This window comes from Dermochelys coriacea, chromosome 2 (genome assembly GCF_009764565.3).
Source record: "Dermochelys coriacea isolate rDerCor1 chromosome 2, rDerCor1.pri.v4, whole genome shotgun sequence".
Taxonomy (NCBI): domain Eukaryota; kingdom Metazoa; phylum Chordata; order Testudines; family Dermochelyidae; genus Dermochelys; species Dermochelys coriacea.
The window spans coordinates 95,360,258-95,381,659 of record NC_050069.1 but is presented as its reverse complement, the minus strand read 5'-3'; the positions used below and the strand labels follow the sequence as shown (position 1 = coordinate 95,381,659).

At 42.3% G+C, this 21,402-nt stretch overlaps 1 protein-coding gene across 3 annotated transcripts in view; it reads right to left on the bottom strand.

The window, feature by feature from the left end:
- CDH7 (cadherin 7) overlaps positions 1–4,776 on the bottom strand; it is a 107,514-nt gene extending 102,738 nt beyond the window's left edge. The window contains exon 1 of one of the 3 annotated variants that reach the window (XM_038391294.2): positions 3,814–4,776. The gene's annotated coding sequence lies outside the window, so the exon portion shown is untranslated. The remainder of the gene's footprint in view (positions 1–3,813) is intronic. The other 2 variants (XM_043508157.1, XM_038391293.2) reach the window with 2 other exon arrangements.
- Between the last annotated feature and the right edge of the window lie 16,626 nt (positions 4,777–21,402).

Sequence of the window (21,402 nt, the reverse complement as noted above, 5' to 3'; positions counted from 1 at the left end):
ATAGTGCAAAGTTATCCCTTAATTTTCTCACTACCGATCAGTCACTCAATAAAGTAACACCCTCTGTGCTGAGATAATCCTAGAATTGACTATTGCCACTGGAACTTGAACCATGATCCCTTGAATGTAGTGGAATCAGCAGGTTAGCCCCTTGATAGCTGAGCTACTACAACTGACATATTTATGTTTTGACATTCTATTTTACAATGCCAGTTGGAAATGGTATCATTTTCTGTACAAAATAAAATTCCCCTTTTAGTGACTGCAGGCTCTAAAGAGTGTCATACATGGCTTTGCTATCACAGGTGTCTCTTTTACATTAAATAACATCAAATCCATGCTTGTTTAGACAACTACGGGTGAAGATATGAGAACAAATCTAGATAATTATAGTATAGATTGCAACTGCTGGCTTTACCTTTCTTCTCAAAAAAAGAGAGCTCCTTTGAGCAAGTGAGGTTCTACAAGTCAAGCCAGCATGATCAAACCCATTAACTCCCTGTGCCAGATGACATTACAACTACAGACCACAATCTCCTGCCACTAACTGGCCTAAATATTCACATGGGAGCACTGTAAATGGAGTGCACATCCTGTAGTCTGCATCTGGTTATCAAGCAAAAAACTAACACTACTCTAAACATATGGCACTGTTACACAAAACTAGCTTCAGTGCCCTGTGACTCAGGTGAAAGGATTTGGCAAGACAACAGAAAAACAATAGGCAGACTTTAATAAATAACAGTCTTTCAAAATGTACACAGAAAGCAAAGTGATTGTTATTCAGTCTTCCATGGTATTCTGGAGTTGATTATGTGACATTATATGGCTGAAATGCTATTTTTAAAGCATACTTTTAAAAAGTCTGTCATTTTCTCCATATGCAAGTTCTTTGTAGCCTCCCTATACTAAATTGTTGTTGAAAAGGATCATGCTAACTTGATCAGTTATGTAGATATCTGAAAATAAATATTTAACAGTATTTTTACAGTTGTAACTATACAGTACAAATAGAAAAATTTCAACAATTGCCTTAGTTTGATTTTTGCATTCTCAGTTAGTTTGTAGAATTTCATACAATACCTAGGGAAAGAAATTACTTTGTGGTATTTCCCTGTAGAACCTCTAAATCCCCAGAGGAGGTACTCCTGTATTACTGCTTATGGTTAAGCGTGGTGTTACAGACAGGGATTGAGGGAATCATCACATATCTTATGCACCCTCCCTCAGCTAGAATTAACTGATCCTTTATTGTCACAGTAATACCCAGTAGTGACATGAAAGCAGACATAAACAAATTGTATGTGATCATCTAAGACAAATTAGATGGCTAAGAAGTTGGATCCATTGAAAATGGTAGCAGAATATCAGGTTTAGAAATAGCCAATGAAATGCAAAATGAAAATTTATTAACCAACACCGTACTCATAAACTAGCTCCTAAGTAGCAATTTTAGCCCCAAATCACTTCAAGTTGAAAATACCCAATTTACAATTTTCTATACACAGAGGATGCAATTTGTGTGTTGAGAAGCCTTAAGAAACCTCAGCAATGCTTGTTTAATAAATAAGGACTTTAGCTCAGGGTAAAGTAACATGGAGTTTTTTTAATATGTATTAATGAAGATTTCCTCAAATCTTTACTGCCTGAATGCTAACAAGATTAAATAGAGAGAGATGAACGCAACATACACATAAAAAGTTGCAATGTATTGAGCATATATGTGAAGGATAAACAGAAGCCTACACTGAAGCTGCATCACTTTCTGTTCATAGGACATTACCGTCAATTCAAGGATAAGTTATAAGTCAATTCAAGTTACACAGATGCTTTACAATTGCACTTTTATACAGAAGGGTAAAAGCGCTTTGCTATTAAATCAATAAAAGCAGACTTAAAAGAGTTGTGAGGCTGTCATCTAATTGTTAACACAGTCCTAATGACCCATAGCAACCCTTAATTACAATAATATCTCACATTATAAGGGCACAATGCCCTCTGATTACAACTGCAAAGCTTAATGGCTTTTTTTTTTTTGCAGGTAAATGGTCTGCATTACTGATTGTTTTTTTTTTCTTCACATTAACTGACATGTTTCCAAGGTATGCAGTGTTGTTTAGCCATGTTAGTCCCAGGATATTAGAGATACAAGGTGGGTGACGGAATATCTTTTATTGGACCAACTTCTGTTGATGGGAGAGACAAGATTTCCAGTTTACAGACCTCTTGACCTGAAGAAGAGCTCTGTGTAATCTCAAAACCTTGTCTTTCTCACCAACAGGAAATGGTCCAATTAAAGAAGACTTCCAATATACAGTACTAGATCAGACTATTGACTCTGATATTTACCTAACACTATTAGAAGTTTGTGTCTGTTAAGTTCTCAAACCAAGGACAATATTTTTTTTAATATAAGAAGTTGTCAGAGTCAGCTCTTAACTCTCTTTCTGTTCTCCGCTTTTCCGTGGGCTTTGTTTGTTTGCTTGCTTAAATACTTTTTTATCTTTTTTCACTGCTCCAAAAAACACAAAAGGTTGTCTAGATTAGATCTCCTGGTAGTTGCAAACTGGAAAGGCTAGAAAGTCTAGTCAAGGACTTTCAACAAGAAGTCACATTTGGACCCTAGCTGAATATTTCAAAGGTAATACCAGCACAGTCAAACCATGCTAGTTTTAATGAAGCATGGCCAGATTATTTCTAAACAGCCTAACTACACTGCTGTCACTGTTTAAAACTGTTTTAATGTTGCTGACAGCATGATCTTTCCTAATCAATTTTTACCTGCTGTATCCTTAGAAGCCTTATTCTAGGCAGCAGTTAAAGCAAGTTATAGTTACACAACTTTTCTGCTATTAATGTAACCTGTCAATCCTGGTACTTAAATGACCCTCATCACTTTACCAGGCTCTCATTCATGACCATGCAATAAAATACCTTGCCATGTTAACTTCAAAACATTTAGCAAAGAGAAAAAAAGTATTAATCATAATAAAGTCTGAGAAAAGTAAAGTGTCTACACTTCATTACCAAGCTGAGGTGCTTCTAGAGACTGGCATTCAAGACAGTTTAGCTATAGGATTGGGGTTTTGTTTTTCTTATTTTTCCCCTTCCCTGAGAATGAATTTATTTCCTACAAGTTTTATGATTACCCATTTTGATTTGAAAAATGGCAGGGCAGTATGTCTTGTCAGAGGGACTATAAAGTATACGCTAACCTTTCAAGTCTCTGCTTTGATTTGAGAAGTTATCAATCAAGCAGATTTTTCTTTGCAATGGAAACGGATTAAAGTATCAACCTTTCAATTCACAGAATCAGAAAGCCTCAGTAGCATTAATCCTTCCCCCATACCCATCCCAAAAAAACCTCCCTGTATCACCAGGGAAGTCAACCACAACATAACCCTGACTCACCTGAACTACATCATTTATTGAAAGCACAGGGGCAAGAACTGATCTTTGGGGGGGGGAGCCATTTTCTCCGTTTATCAACTTGAAGCCAGAGGATCCAGACCATGAAATACTTACCAGCAATGCATGTACTCTACTCCAAGAAAGAAGGACGTGCTTGTATGTGTATGGATGGGAGGGGGGGTCACTATCAAACATTCAAGCACTGCAGAGCTAACCTTACCGGCTGAATACGAATTAAAGAAATAAGCCTCTCTCATTTCCACATTTGCAAACCTGATGCTGGATTTTGGGTGCAACACAGAGAGCCACCTGAGTTTTGCATCAATTAATGAAAAAAAGACTTGCTCCTTCCTAAATGTTGCAGAAGGGTGTAATCGTCTCCCTTTTTTCTGCGTGACTTACGTGCAGAAACAGGGCGACCGTCTTGCTATTTTCTTTTTGAAATCGTTATCACAGTTCTCGATTATTTCTGCTGTCACATCTGGCGTGTGTATTTCCGATGGCTTTTCCAAAGCGCGCTGACCCCGCTCTCTCCGAGCTCAGGCTATTTGCACAGAGTCTCTTTCCAAACACACAGACCGGAGAACACGGCGAAAAGGAAACTTCTGAAGGCGAACCACGCCAAGCCAGCCCCGGCCTCGGCAGAGCAGCGCCATCTGACTTTGGACTGGGAGCAGTTTAGCGAGGGAGAACGAGGGGATAAAATCAGGGAGAAATATCGTCCCGGCGCCTCCTCAGGCTCCCCGCCCGCCCCCCGAAAACACCCGCACCCGGTCTGAGCCGCCACTTACCTGCCTCCTCTTCCCCCCCCCCCCCCGGTCGGCTGCTGCAGGGAGGCTTTTAATCCAAGCGGCTGGGGGTGGCTCTCCAGCGAAGTCCTCGCTGGATGCTCTCAGACACGTGCCCGGGCGCCTGCTAGCTCCGCTGGGGAGAACTTGCGCGGCCAGCCCGAGTCCGTCCGCGCTCCGGGCAGCTCCAGCGCGGGGGGGGGGAGGGGGCTTCCCCTCCCTCCAATCACAGGGCGCCGCGCGCCACGCAGCGCCGCGGGGGGACTCCTCCCGGAAGGCGCCTCTCGCCCGCCCCCCTCCCCCCCAGCTCGGTGACCCCCTCCGAGCGCCCGCCTTTGACGCAGCGGAGCCCCCTCGTCCGCGGCCGGGAGGCGAGCGCCCCTTCCCCGTGCCAAGCGCGGCTGAGACTGGGCGCGGAGCTGGCGGGGGGGGGGGGGGGCAGACGAGCATGGGGCGGGGGCGATGCGCTTGCGGACGGGGGATGCCACCGCTCAGCGGCTGGAGCCTGGCGTCGCTGCCATCCGAGGCGGCACTGAGACTTTGCCTCCCTCCCGGAGACCCGCCGGTGGCTGCGGGAGAGGCATCCAAAGAAGAAGCCCCCCCCCCCGCGCCTCCTCCTTGACGGGAGCCACAGATGCAGCCCGGTGGCTGAAAATCGGGAGCAGGGCTGGGGGCGGGGGGGGGCTGGAGCCAGTCTAGCTCAGGGCGAGCTCTTTGCATTTGAAAGCGTGCAGCTGGAGGAGAGCGTTTAAGATGGGGGGGGGGGAGGTTTATGTCTTTCTTTCTTACGCTCGTCATAGGAGCCGTGGCCAATTGAGCTCCCGAGGCACGAAAGCGGAGTCATCAAACTCCTCGGAACTTCTGGCGGTAGAGTTCTGCCCCTGCCAGTCTCCTCTCAGCCCGGCCCCGCTTCCACCTTCCCCGCTCCGCCCGCGCTCGGCTCGCTGGGGGTAAAACTTCGCTCCGGTGTGAGCGGCTCCGCGTGTGAAGCCGGCACCTGAGCACAGGGGGACGCGGTGCAGCCCGCGGCTGCGGCTGGAGCGAGGAGCGGCTTGGGAGACTGGGGGGCGGGCGCTCAGTGGTGTGCAGAGATTCTCTCCTTCAAGGAAGAAGAGGAGTGCTTGTGGCACTCCTTTCCTTTTTGCCAATGCAGACTCACACGGCTGCTCCTCTGAAACCTCTCCTTCCAGGTTTCAGAGGAGCAGCCGTGTGAGTCTGTATTCGCAAAAAGGAAAGCAGGACTTGTGGCACCTTAGAGACGAGCCAATTTATTTGAGCGTAAGCTTTCGTGAGCTACAGCTCACTGCATCGGATGCATGCGGTGGAAAAAACAGAGGAGAGATTTCTCCTTCCAGGGTCTCTCCTTGGATGAGGAGGGCGACAGGCTTGTAACAGGGTGGCGGGGTGTTGCGGCTTTGACAGCCTAATTACAGCGCGCTGCCGGCGCCTTGGGATCAAAGAACTTATAAATACAGAGGGAAGGTTTGGATCAGGCTTCGGCTGTCATTGCGATCACATTAGGATCCTAGGACTGGGGCTGCCTTCGCCTGTAAAGTGCAACTGCCCCTCCTCCGCACCGCAGGTTTCAAAAACCAGAAGGGCTTATCATAAACCACATGGTGGAAAGAGAAGATTGAGTGAATGGCAGTGCTTCAGCTGTACGTACCGGAAAGACAAGGAAGACACATTGGCACACGCTCACGTGCAGGTGCGAGACATAGGCACACATGCGAAATCTCACCGCTCAGGAGAGAGTTGACAAAAATATAAGATATGAATCGCTGACTTACTGTACTCGGTTAATCTTTGAAAGCAGAAGTACCACTTTGTTTCATTTCAATATTCTTTAAACATTTTCCTCCTGCAATAAAACGGAAACCCGTTTAAGTGATATTACCAGGAAGTCAGAATGCTTCCTTATATAAATGGCACAGGGTACAAATGATGTAGTAGGCTGATACTTTCCTTAGTTTCAGAATATTTTTAACACCAACTGCTTTTAGAACAGTGAATCATATCAAGGGCAACTGTTTGAAATAGGCCTGGGCCAATGTTGTCTTTTGATTTATAGTCTTTTTCTTGAAAGCCTTCTGGAACTTTCAAAAAGCAAAAAAACTGTCCTTTTTGTAATTAAATGTTGCTCTCTGATAGATCATATTGTGAAGTGTGGCACTACTTATAACAAAATACCTTGAGAATAGTGTCATTGGCTTATTTTTACAAATAGAGGGCTATTTTAAATTACTATACTAAATAGTGTAAATCTTTGGATTTGTTTGCAGTTTGCAATAACTAAATTACAAACACAAATGTTTTAATAAATGCAATATGGAACAATTGCTGTGGCAGTATGTGTGTCTTGTCTTTTAGCTTCATTTTTAGGCATGTGTTTTCTGAAGTCATCCTTCTAGGAGAGATAGGCAATACAGAATCATAGCATTTGTGAACTGAGGGAGAAGTGGTTTAAAGATGTAACTGGAAGCAATCTGCATTCTGTAACCTACATAGCACAAGTACACAGTCATATTCTAATAGGATGAATTCAAGCAAGAAAACCTGATACATGGCTGTACAGAACTATTCAAAATTTGTCCAAGATTGCAAAAAAAGGATATCTTAATGCATCTTTCATGAATAAGGGGAATTAGGGAGGTTGGCACGGATCTAAAAAAACAAGGTTCAAGAACAGATTATTGTTAAGTCACCAAATACAATAAATTCCTGGGCTTTGCGTCCTGTCACATTTTATGAGATTTAATCAGAATTTTGAATCCTTATATTTTCACACTTAATTTGATAGCCACAACTTCAATGATGAAAATATGTTTTGAAAAGAATCTTTCATTTTTGAACATGGGACAAGGAAGGGAGGCGAAACAGTAGGAGGGAACTAGTATTATAAATTTTAACTGAAAGCAACAAGCTTTGTCCCATTGAGACTCATAGTGTGGGCTAATTAATTATCTGATAATTTTAAACTATTCATGAAACAAGGGTTATTTCACCTGTATTTTGATTCTGATATACCACTGAGGCAGAATACTAATACTCAGTATTAGCTAAGTTAAAAGCTTTCAGTGTCTTAAAAAGTTTAAAAGCACACTGTCAAGTATATCGTGCCAAAGATCTACACTCTGTAAATCAATTATTATCAATGAATTAATAAATGGAAATGGAATACATGGAATAGTTGTATATTTTTAAAACAAATTATAATGAAAATAGGCATTTTTTCTTTTGTGTTAATTTTTACATTCCGAAATTGAAATTAAATTTATTTAATCAATTGATTTATATGGGAGCAAAACTGAGCCCAGTGACTTCAAAAACAAAAAAGAAATTGATTGAACAGATCAGTTTAGTTTCACTGCCCAAACTGAATAAAATATAAAATAGTAAATTATTCTTATTCAGTTTTAGAAATCTAAAGTCTTATTAGTAACACAAGCTAATAAAATATATATAAATATTCATCACTGACCTATTGATGAGTTTTTGACAGAGAGGCAGGCTATATCCAATACATTGGCTAGTTGAGTCTGGCTGTCACCTACACTTCTAATGATTTTATCTTTCTTTTTACATGTTTTCTATGGAATTTAGTAATTGTGAGAGTTCTCAGTTTGTCAGAAAAACAGGTGTGCCGGGGGAGCAGCAACAGAAGCTAGATCACCCTATGGATATGCCTTGGCTACATCCTGAAGGAACCACTTCTAGGTGTGAGAAAGTACCTTGATCACTATGTCCTTTTACTTCTTGATATTTCTACTAAGCCTTCAAATGGAGATGCCTTTTTTCTTTCATACCAGTAGTAATGGATGATTTCTGTGCTGCAGACATTTGGTCTGAACTGAGATCACAAACTCATTTCACATAGACTCTCAAACAGCCATCAGATGGTAACAACTTTTGGCCATTGCTGCTCAGGGCTGGTTCTGAACTGATGATATAGACATAAAAAGTTCTAAACCGCATTACTAATCCGCTAAGCTGTCCGGTCTCCCAACACTGTTATTTATGTCCATACTCAAAAGTATATGCTTTAAAAAGCAATGACTAGATGCTGGTAGCTGTAGCTCAGTGACTGTGGAGGCAAAAATAACAGTCATTATGCGTTCAGCAACAGCTTGCACAGTGCCTTGGATATTAGACTATATTACACTCAGAGACATAATGTTAACTTTCCCTTACTATTTGTGAAAGTAGAAGAGTCTACTGTTTAACATTTCATCTGAAGGATAGCACCTCTAATAACTATACCATATGGTTTGAAAAAAAGCACCAGTACAACTATAAGTTGCTTTAGGAAAGCACTCTTCCTATTGCCAAGAAGTGCTCTGAGAATAAGTTCAGGTGTATGACTTTAATTTATGACCTTCTATCTCAGAAGACAGATTGTTGTCGATTTCCATATCCACACTGATATAGTTATAAATCAAATACAGAACCATGCACTGACTTTCTTCAGTCTACAATTATTTCCTTCATTCCCATTTCTCAAAACAGGAAAAAAATACCTGTCAAGACACAGCAAAAAGCTTTCTGGTAGCAGAGAACCTAACCTTTATTACTAGTATATTCAGGATCAGGATATTCCTGGCCTTTCTGCACTCCTGCGGCTTCCATTAATTCATTATCTATCAACACTACGTTTTTTGAGGTAGGGACTTTGTAATTCTACATGTCTGTAAAGGGCCAGACGCTGCTTGGAGCTATTGCATCCATGCATAAAAAAATATCTACAGTACATTACACCGATTTGAGATATAAGATATTTTGATATACATTTTCATAGGCTATTTAGCTCAACTTTTTTGGTTTATATTGTAGCACACATCATGACAATTTTCCAACAGACTGCAAGAATGTATGAATGGCCCTGCCAAGAGTGACGTACAGGCAGCCCCACTGACTTGAGTGGGACTCCACTCAACATAAGAGGTCTGCTGCATGCTTCTTTTTGAGGATCTGGGGTGAAGTAACTCTTTGTGAGTACTGACTGCATTTAAATATGATATAAACTGTTAAATACCCATATGTTTAGATATAGTGTCCTTATATGTCTACAAGACACAAAGGGCTAGACGCACAAAGAAACTTAAGTATGGTGGTGCCGAGCATTGCCATGCCTAACTTTTAGTCAAAAAGGTTGAGTTCAGTGCCAGGCTTCCTATCCAATGAATGGGGAGAGATATATGCATGGCAAATGGGACTGGCAAAAACTGGCACGGTGGCTCCTAAATCAGCCAATGAGAGGTGCCACGCCAAGGGATATATGCTCAGTCCTGCCCCTCTCTCAGAGATAGGCACCTAAATCCAGGCTTCAGGAAAGCATCACCCTCTGCTTGGGATTCCCAGCTGCAAACCTTCTCTTGGCAATAGGCACTTATACCATTTTAGCAAGAAGCCAGGGTGGGAAAGAAGGATTTCCCTTGTAACTTTTAGTGGTTAAGGTATTGACCTAGTATGTTTGAGACCTGTAGGGCAAGTCCTCTCTCCACCTGAGAGGGAGAAGGGATTCAAAGTAGGCTTTGCCACCTTTTGTGCATGGGATATTCTGAAAGGTATGTCCCTCAGTCTCTCTTGTTGAAGCTGTTCCACTGAGGTAAATAATTTTAAAAGCCCATTGGAGCAGGGGCACTGGATGCTGCATCTCCCATCTCCTAGGTGAGTGCTCTAACCACCAGTCTACCAAGTCTCTCTCTTGCTCTCACTTCCCTGCCCCCAGTGATTCTTTCATTACTTATTCAAGGCTCCACCTATTCACTTCCCCCATGTCCCCTCCCACTTCTGCCTGAATATATGTGTAAGGAGGATAGAAAGTAGCACCCCTGTGGAGCCTGCTCTCCCCACCCCATGCAGGAAGTGGTGGTACAGTGCACTGGTGGTAGGAAGTAAAGGACACCTTAACCCTTTTACTCCTTTGCACAGGTACATAGGATGGGCCATCATCTGGCTTTCAGAAGCACCAGATGTTGTCTACTGCCAGAGCCAGGATGCTGTACTTGCTGGCCCACAGGACGGCTCTTGTGTTGTCAATCCTAGGCTTCTTTGATTTTAAATAGATTTACTACTATTTTGTCTGATTCATTAGATATTTTTATTATATAAATGATATACTACATACACTGGGTAGTATGTACTACATACCACACTACCATACATATATGGTATGTACTACATACCACACTATCACAATACCAATAAATAAGAATAAGTGCACACACATTGATATATGTAAGTCATGTTAAGGTATTTTGTATCATCTCATAGTTTGAAATATTTATATTCAAAATATATACAACCTATAACATTTATATATGTATGTTCTTTATTTTTTGAATTATGCCATAATCATTAAATAAATAAATTATAAACCCTGAATAGCAATATACTTTCTCGTAAAGGATTGTTGAGCTCTCCTCTTTGCGTAAACCTTTATCTTTATATCTACACATCCTTATTGCTAATCTATTACATTGACTGAATCTATTGGAATTCTTTTGAGTAGCTTTTTATTTAATTTACTCTATCTTCAAAATAGTGGAACTGCTGTAAGAATGGTTTCATGTATGAGTTACATAAACAGTCTCAGTCCTAAGGCCAACTAAAAAATAGGTGCTTTTTGAGCAGCAGATGCCTGCAGGAGGATAATATACCCACTAGTTACTCAGCTGCTTCATCTGTCATTTTTATGAAGGTATGTCATGGTTGGACTGAGCAAAATTGCCTATGAAAAGCAATGTTGGGGGGGGGAAGCTGGTAACTGTTTCTTAGTGTTGGCTAACATTAATGCATATTGCAATTATTTTGAGGGGGAGAGGGGAAATATATTTGAAAATGGATATAAAACATCCATATACTTTAAAAATTAATCTTCATATAATATCAGTCATGGCAAGTGTTAAAACATTGCAGTGCAATCATTAGTCAGTTTAAAAGTTAAATTAAAGAGAAAATTAGAAAGCAGCAGATATGAAACAATGTTAAGCATAAATTCCTTCATAATTCTTTGCAAGTATGTTTAAGATTTGGGCTGTCAAACATCCTTTAGTGAGAATAAAAGCCAAAAGAGGAAAATATAACTGTTCTTCAATGCTATAAGCCCAGTGAGTTCAGTAATTGGCTGAAGATTTGTTTTCTGACAAATTTTCTAGAAACAGGAGGAAGGGGATAAAAAAGTGTTTTTCCCAGTGCATTCTGACAGACACCCATAAAAAAGACCCAACTGTGTGTGTTGGGAAACATGTCCAAATGCTTCTCTATTTAAGGCTTTTTTCCTTTCAGTAAAATGTCAGTACCTCTTTGAAAAGATATTGTCCTCAGCCAAGACCCAAGTGAAAGGCAACAGATGTTGCTAAGATTGTACCCAGTCTGTCCTCGATCCTGTTTCATTTCTAAAAGGGAGAAAGAGAGAAAGAAATAAGAAAACCTGCTTTAAATCACTGGACCATTTTGTACTTCAGCAAATCTGTTTGCACATGCTCGACTGGCCTAGTAGAAAAGGCTGAGCCTTTTGCATTCAGCCTGAGGTCAGTCCTAATGCTCTGTTCAGTGGTCCACACTCCTTTCACATGGAGCAGCTGCCTCTGATTGCTAGAACAAATTGAGGTGATTCAGGCCACCAGCAGGGCAACAGTATAACTTCTATTCAACAGAAAAGGAGGAAAAGTCTTAGAACAGGACCAACTGTGGCTGCCCACAATAAACCGTAGGATTAGATTTGATACACTCAATATTAAGACATGCTCCTGTTGAAAAGTAGGCTATTATGACATAAACTACAAGACAGTTACATGGAGGAGAACGGGGGGGAAATGGAATTTGAACATTTATTAAGTTACACCTAATTATTTAATGTGTGAACATTTCAAATTGACTACTGATTCAAGTTAAGGAAACAAACGGCTTGTTGGTTAACACTTGGAAGACTATCCTAGGATATTAGTGTAGAATTTGTGATCAAAGATCAATTTTCCCCTCACAGCATCATTAGAACCTTGCCTCTAAATGATATCAGAGATTTTTTTTTAAAGTGGTAAACCACCAATTCACACCATCTTATCAGTCTGTTTCACTGCTTGAAAACAGCATGTTACATAATTGATATGCAAAGGAAATGATGTAACATAAGACAAATGCTGAGGATTTGGTATTTTCCACTTATAAAACTCTTTCTAATCTACCAAATGAGACAGGAACACAAAGCAGGCATTAGCAGGGAAAGATGAAGGCATGACCCCTTGCTTAGTGCAGCCAAGCTCCTCCAATTACTCACTTCAGTCCCAGATTTCTCAGATCCCAGAGTTTTCTGCTGTGCTAAGGATCAGACCAGCAATTCTCTGAGTCTGAGGCCAAACAAAACAATCCACTAATGCATTAAGCCAAAACGCCAACTACTTACCACTTCAAAAGGAAATGCTCTTTGATGGCTCCAGAAGGAAAGTGAAATCTGTGCTGACACATAGGTACTTTCACCGGTTTGGTTCAAAAGAAGTAGGTTAAGGTTGGGGCTCACCTTAACTCATACAGCTGTAAATTTAAGACCAAGTGAAATTGGGAATTACTGCATTTATTTAGTCTCTGTACTCAAACAGAATGGCTGGGCATAAAAACTGGTCTTTGAAGTATAGTTATACATTAGGTAGAGTAATAACTTAGGAAAAAAAGAAGATGGGATCTCACTATTTCAACACTTAGATGGTACAGAAGCCAGAGATAGGGGGAAAAAACATGTATATTGATTCAGGACGTCTGAGATGGGTGTATAGAATGGTATGCTGGAGTCCTGTGCTGTGTAACCTCTGAGGTTTGACCCTGGAATAGCAGACAGAGAAAGCCAAGTTAAGATCTGGTTTGACTTCATTAGAATTTCAACCCATCAGGCTAGAAAGTAATTTGGCCCTGTGACTTCTAAAATGAATGCTGTGTATTCAAACAGTCCTTTAAAACAAAATCCAGAAGAAGAATTTCCTGAGGAAGCACTTTAGTCTTAAGATAAACCTTTTTCATCACATTTGTCTTCTCTGCAAGGCATTGGGAAACAATAGGTTCTTAGAATTTTCATCATTACAAGAACAGTTTTGAGGTGATCCTTCTGAAAACACAGGTAGTTGCATTACATAACCATAGAAAGAATGGATACTAGAACTGATAAAATGTGTGTAAATTGTTTAAAGGGGACTTAGTGTAAATGAGAATCAGGTCCAAATACTTCCATGTTGGCCACCATTTTAAGGTCCCTTTATGTACCCAGAGCCTTAATGTAAAGGAAAATCAGGCCCAGAGTATGTGTACTAAAGACATTTAATACTATCTATCTCTCCTCCAGATTGCTTAATATCCTCTTGTGCAGGACTTTTTAAAAACTCTTGAAAGTCACAATCTCCCCCAAGAGATTTTACATATAAATATTGAATAGGAATGGGGAAGGTATAGAACCTTATCAAATTCTATAAGTGAGAGCTCTTGAGGTGGAGTGAGGGCCTTTTGTCAGGAAGGATCAGAGTCAGTTCTGTGTACTTCTGCCTTTGCATGCTAGAACTCTAGAGCATGTAAGTTGCACAGCATGACTGAGTGTCAAACACTACTGAGAAAACCATTTTGTTTTGAAAATATTTTGATTTCAACATTTTTAAACCTTGTGTTACTGTAAATTAACTTAAATTTTGAAACAAAAAGTCAGTTTTCATAGAAAAAATAGAACTTTTTAAATTTATAAACTGTAATTTTGAAATGAACCCAGATAGTCAAATCTGAAGAGGGGGAAAACAAAATGTAACAGCACTTACTTACAACTTACTTTTCCTCCTAGTTGTGACCAGGAGTGTTTGTTCCATGCTGTCAATCTTGGACTTCGCCATCATACGTTTTCATACAACATGATTAAATATAGAACTCATTGCCACAGGAAGTCACTGAGGTCAAGAGCGTAGGAATTGGATAGTTATATGAATATCAAGAATGTCCAGAGTTATAATCAGTGACAGCAGTTCTGGGAAGGATATTAAACCTTGTACTTCAGTGCTTAAGCATATCTCTAGCTTTTAGAGACGAAGATGAGATCTATATGAAGGGAAGATATGCCTACTGTGGCATTCTTACACTGTCCTCTGAAACATCCTGTATTGGTCACTGTTAGAGACAGGATATTGGAGAAGATAGACCTTGGATCTGATCCAGTATGGCAATTCCTATCTTTCTCTCTAACATAGGAGGATACATTGGCCACAGCGGTAAGTGGAACCCATGGACTGCAGTGTTTTTGTTGTCTATTTGTTTGCTTGTTTTAGAGGCATTTCTAAGTAGCTACAGACTGTCTTCTGACTTAAGGATATGGTTCCCCCCTGGCGCTTGTAGAACCACTACATACAAAGCTCTTTCACTCAGGCCCTGCATAAGAAGGAGGGCTTATCAGTTACTGAACAATGTGAATGAATATATTGTGAAACTTTATACCAACTGGAGGAGCTAAATGATATAATAATAATTAATAATCTGCCACTGTTAGGTAACACTGTACTTCTTCAGAGCACTTTACCAACATGAACTAATTAACATGTATAAATTATTTTATGGAGACAGAAAACTAAATGTCTACTATACCGTATCTTTCCTATGTGAATTACTCTTAACTTCTTTTGCTTTAGTAGATAAAACAAATCAACATTAACAATTTTCTTACAAAGCACAACTATATGTCTTCCACTTCTTCCCTGATGGAATAAATATCACTAACATCCAGGAATAAAAATATTTTATTACTGTTGAATTTAAATCTCTCTTCTCCTAGCAGCCAACAGGGTATATTCATGGTTTCTTCAATCTGACACTCCTATCATCCTTAGTTTTTCTCTACCTTTGATCATTTTCATTTCTCCGATTATGCAATTTGATCACTCCATGTAATATATATTGAATCCACTATTACGGCCATAGTTCTGCACTCCTAATTCAGGTACAATTCACATTGGACCCTGGGAGAGTTTGGCCTAAAGATGGAGTGTAAGTTTGGGCTGAAGATCTCTAGCTGAGAAAACCTGGATCCATTCCCTAAATAATTGAAAAGAGTAATTCCCCCTAACTCTCTTGGACTACATAAGCCTGAATACACTCTGATGGAGCTTTATACACTGGGCCAACAAAGGTTGGCAAGCTACTGTGGGACCACTCAGCTCTGCAGACTTTTGCATCCTATGAGTCTGCCCTGTAGTTTGCCTTGGACCTTCGTCACTGAGCTGTATGCTACAGGCAAGGTTTCCATTATAAATACCTTCTGAAGTAATTGTTCAATAATCTGTTTAATTAAATACAAAGTTGCTGGTGTCTCCTGTCTTTGCTGTTTCCTTGTATTTGAACAGGGGGTTCCCTTCTCCCCCTCAGGGGGGAATTTAATATATGTCTCCCACATCTCAGGTGAGTGTTTTAACCACGGGGCCAGAAGTTATTAGGTGTGTTCCTTCTCCTCTTCCTGTTTTGTGCTGAGCAAGGCAGGCATCTAACTCACTCTTACAAAAAACTCAGGCACCTAAGCCACCTGACTGTCAGAGAGGGATTCCAATTTGTGGATTCTTAGCAAGATAGGCACCTCCCTGCAGCTAAGATTTCGGTGCCTATTTCCATGTAAGGGTCAGGTTTAGGAAACACCCCTCTTGCTGACATTTCTCACTGGTTATCTTAGACAGATCCCTGTGCTGGCTTTTGTGGATCGCATTCTTAGTTGCCTCCTCTCCCCATTCTTTGTAAGAGACGCTAGGATTGCAATATTGTTCTTGTGATTTTTCTAGGTGCCTAAAAGTTAGTCTTTGTGATGCAGAGTGTCACAAAATCTCAGTTTCTTTGTATATCCTGGTCAAAGAAACTATTACAAATGGAACTTAGGCTTCTGTGTCACTTAGGTGCTTTTGAAAATGTTATCCTATGAAAAAAAGTGCAGGAGTAGTCCAGTGAAAAATGGAGCATAAACAGCCAGAGAAAGGAACAGGACTGAGGCCATAGTTTACAAACTTTGCAGACCCTAAAAATAATTGAAAAGATCTGAAAAACCTCAGCATCCATGAGGTTGCCTATTCAGCCATAGTTAATTTATAAAATTAGTATTAAATTGAATTCTGAATTCAGTTTTGGTCAACACTGTGATTGGGTGTCTGTCCCACATTGGCATGAAAGCGTTTAATAGAGCCCTAGGGAGGCTGTGCAGGAAGCAGTCAATAGGAGAGGAGCTGCAAGGAGCAGCCAATCAGGGCCCAGCAAGCTCATATAAGAAGAGCTGCATGGCCAAAGGATCAGTTACTCCCTGGAGCTCAAGGAGGGAGGACTGAGTACCTTGCAGGCAGAAGAAAGCTAGCACCCTGGACAGAGCAGTGCTGGGAAGGAACAGGGGAGCCAGAGGGAGCTCCTGGCTGGCTGCTAGGACTGCCAGGTTGAGGCCCTGAGATGGGTGTGAAGAAGATGTTGGGGCTGCGGAAAAATGACCCATGAAAATGTACTGAGGAATTGGAGGGGATGCAGCAAGTGGCTGCAACCTATGAGGTCCCTGGGCTGGGACCCAGAGTAATGAGCAGGCTTGACCCCCCCCACCACTTGCCACTGGGGAAGTGGCTGGACATTTGACTGCAAGGCCCCTGGAATGGGGGAGCACAGATCATGACACAACCCTCTGGCCATGTCATGAAGAGGATGCCCCGGTCCTTGGAGTTCCATAGCGGACATGTCAGTGGGCAAGACACCATTTGGAGAGGGTGTATCAATTCTCTCTGGCCGCTACTGCCATAGGTTTATATAGAGTCTCATATATACCTTAATTATCCTTACAAAATAATATTTTGGTTCAAGCCTTGCAATTGGCTTCTTACACTCAAACTATTCTCACTTACTCCTTACATATTGATTACATATTCATAAGCATGAATACAATTGGCAGTATAGCTTTAAGCAAACATGCAATGTCAGTAGAGACTTCTGCTGTTATTTGTGGTTCAGACAGGAAACTGTGCAACTGCACTTTTAGACATGACAGGAAGTCTACACAGACACAGGCCGACTGCATCTGAAAAAGCAAAAATGGGGGGACTAGATGGGGGAATGGGCTGCCCCTGCTCCCTGGGAGCAGAAGCTGTTGCTGTTTGGGGAAGGCTAAGCCATGGATGAGGGGCAAACCATGGATGGGACCACGGCCAGCAACAGGAACCCCATCACAAGTACATCTAAAAAATGAGAGAAAAACTAGAAAAGATCCTAAAAAGGGCTATCAAAAATAGCAGTTATGAAGTCTTTAATTACATTAAAAAATACTGATTATTTTGTGTAGAAAGGGAAAGAGTAAGAAGCCAAATGGTAGCTGACGTTCTGGGTTCTGGAAGCACATTTCTCAATGAAAGAGAAATCTGTGACATGGATTCTGGATATTTCCTTAGTGTAATTTACATACCATATATGCACGAGTCCTTGCACAGAAGTGGTAACAGCATGTAGGTAAATCCCTTTTTCAGAAATCTCATTCACAACACCAATACCTAGTTCTGCCAAATCTGCCCCAACTATTTTCTCCAGTTAGAGCGATTAAGGCAGAGTGCAATTTCTGATGCTTGCAACAGCTTCCCCCCAAAAGAAAATATATTACAAAAATAACAACCACAGCATTTTTTGAAAGACTATCCATGCTCACATGCTGGAAGAAAGAAATCATAGAACTGTTTCTAACAGTGCCATCTTGTGAGGCTGGAATTTTCAGCCTCCACAGGGAACGGAGCAGGGCATCTAATGCCCTCTGGCCATTTGAAAATCACAATCATACATTATATAATTAATTCTATAGAGAAAACCAATTTGCCACACTTTTCCCAGGATATAAAATCAAGAAGGTCCTAAATGAAAATAAAAGTTAATACACTGAAAAGATAAAAAAAAATATTTTAATGCAGTATGTGATTAACCCATGGAATTATATGCTCATTGAGGCAAAAGGGAAGGAAGACCCAAAAAAGGATCAAACACATGAAAGAGAAGATTATCTGATGTTACAACACCTACAAATAGGCTAAAATTACAAGAGCTACCATGAATCCTAATGCTTCAGGATATTGACAATCAGTTAAGATAAGGAAAAATTTTCCCTGCAGCACAGTTAGGTGTACTTTTGGGGTTTTATGGAATCCTGTGAAACTTCAAAAAGAAAAAGAGTACTTGTGGCACCTTAGAGACTAACAAATTTATTTGAGCATAAGCTTTCGTGGGCTCCAGCCCACTTCATTGGATGCATGCAGTGGAAAATACAGTAGGAAAATTTTATATACACAGAGAACATAAAACAATGGGTGTTATCATACACACTATAACGAGAGCCACAAGAGCAAAGATCAGGACAGCATTTTAGCTGGAATAAATTGGTGTAGCTCCAATGATGTCATCAAAACTATGGCAATGTATGGCTGCGGATTTGGTCCCATACTCTTAGGCCCAGGAAGCATCTGACTGAGTTTGTATGACTACTTAAACACATGATTCTCCTTGAACCTTTGCACACTTTTTTGTCAAACTTCGATTTTTCTGATTACCATTTCTTTCTGTACGGGTAGTGTGGAGCAGCCAGTGCGTTACTCTGAGAGAAACTAGCTTTGCACACTTTGCTGTCAGTTTTTCTGGAATTTGATTCACAAACAGAAAAAACCCCCATCCCAGCCTGATTTTTTTTTCACTAGAATCTAAAACAAAGTGAAAATGGATTCACTCAAGCCATGCTCTGAATGAATATTTGTTTGTGAGAACTTGGAGACCAATCATATGACTTAAGAGAGTGAATGATGTGACATCATTATGATATTTGGTTGGTTATTCCTTTTAAACTTGTACAAATTATCTGAGTGACTCTGAATATGTCAAAACCTCTGGAGTCATGTGCACTAGATTCTGAATTGGGTATTATTCCATCTCTAGTAAAGTTGAAAAACAAAATAGTGATGGCAAGATAATCCTGTTGAAGAGATTATGGGCTAGATTCAGATCTCACATAGGCTGGTGTACATGTAGAGTAACTCCACTAAAATCAATGGAGTTACTCCAGATTTACACTCATATAAATGAAATCAGGATCTCACCCCTTCAATATCATCTGTCTGCTGCTGGGAAAAACAAGAAGTTTAGTGAAACAACAATACAATCCTCTTCTTGAATGTCAGTGATATCACTCCAACAAAAAGGAAGTTGATGTTTGTGCTCTGTAAAAGGAAAAATGCTAATGTATTATTTTTTCTCCTGAAGCTAACATTAATTCTTAGTGTATCATATTCACATGCAGAAATATATATGTACTGTGACAAAGCTCTGTCCTTGCCTCTGTGGGTCCCGCATTTCCTGGCGGACTTCGCTAGCCTCAGAGGCTCACTGTGACCCTCCACGTAACACTTCTTTCTTTAGAGACAAGGGTCACAGTTTACTGAGCCATTTTCATCATAAGCCAACGAGGGAGGTGAGGAGAAGTTATCCTTCCTTGCACAGTCTTTGTTGTCTCCCAGTCTCAGTGATTAAACAGGGGGCAAAAATGGGGGAAGGGAGCCCGGGCCCACCCTCTACTCTGGGCTCCAGCCCAGGGACCCTAATAGTATCAGCTAGGGTAGCTGACCTTTTAGAGACATGACATGTACAATTCCCTGGGCTACTTCCCCTACAGCAACCCTCACTTCTTCAATCTCCACTTCACCCTTACCTCAGGGCCTCCTTCCTTGTGCCTGTTATGGTGTGTACTACTCAGCCTCTCCAACAGCACAACTTCTTCCCACAGCTCCTGACATGCACACCCACCTAACTAACTGGGAGGCTTTTAATGTGGGGGAGCATCTAGAGATTTTGCAGCCCACCGTGGAGGGGACCTTAAGACTGAGTAACTTTCGAACTGTGCTCTTGTGGTGGGGGTCCTGACTGTGTTTGTAGGGACACAGGGAGTGTGGTGTGGAGCTGCCCCCCGATCCATCTTTGTGTCCTCCCCAACCCCCACCACTACTACCATCACCGCTGCCCCATCCACCACCCCCACTGGCTGTATACCATCTGCCTCAGCTCCTGCCTCTGGACTCAGCTGCTTGCCTGGCTTGCCACGCCCTGATTCCACCCGAGGGCCAGAAGCAGTAACCAGCCCAAATTGACTTCTGCAAGCGCACACGGGTGCACATGCCAACCCCCGGACTGCCTACCTCACAGCTTTGCCCTTGCAACCTGCCCCATTTGCCACTTGCAGCTTTTGCCCCCCCTCTTTTGCCCCAGCCCCCGCTTACTAGCTTCAGTTTGTTCGCCTGCCCCACCCATTTCCTTCCACAGCCTTTGTTTGTTTGCCCTGCCCCAGCTTCTGAAGTTAGCCCCTTGGTTTCCCTGCCCTAAATCCAGCCTGCTTAGCCCCTTGCTCCGTGTGCCCATGCCCCCTCCCATGCACTTGTGCCACTCCCCATTTTAGTTTCAACCATCTTCATTGCACCCCAATGTTGTTGCATCCCCCCCTCCCCTAGTGCAGCTAGAGGAGCCGGAATTTCACCCTGTGTCAGCAACTGACCCCAACCCCTGATTGCCCCCGTCCAACCCACCCCTTTTGGCGCCCTCCTCCCCTGCCGGCAGCCTAGCGGGGAGGAGTGGTCGACCTGCTTCCCCTTTCACCTCCTTCTTCTGGTATCTCCCGTTCCCTCCCTGCTCACGATGCTGGGGGACGAGACGGGTGAGGCCCTCCCAGCAGCCCCAGCTACCCCTCCCCACCTGCCCCTCTGTCACACCCCCAAGCCTCTACCTCCGCTGCCGAACCATCTGCCACCGCCCCCGTTGGGGCACCAGCAGCGACGGGCACCGGGGTAACCTCCACTGCTGCTTCCTCCACTCAGATTCTGGGGGAGCCCCCCCAGCCGGTGGGAAGGGCCAGGGTAAGAAGAAGGGGAAGGGCCCCGCTAAAAACACCAGGCCCTTATGGCAGGGGCTGCCCCCAATGCCCCGGCCCCACCACCGGCTGGGGCATCCCTCCCCGCTGTTCCCTCCACCAGCTCTGTGGGTGTCCCTCCCTCGGCCCCCAGGGCATACGCCCAGCTACGTCATCTCTCCCGCCCACCGCCTCCACAACCATCTATAGCGGTCAGGGCCCCTTTCCCACCATGACCAGGAAGCACGGCGTCCTTTGCCTCCTGGTGCCTGCCTTGCCCCACGTGGAGACCTATGTGCAGACTTTGGCAAG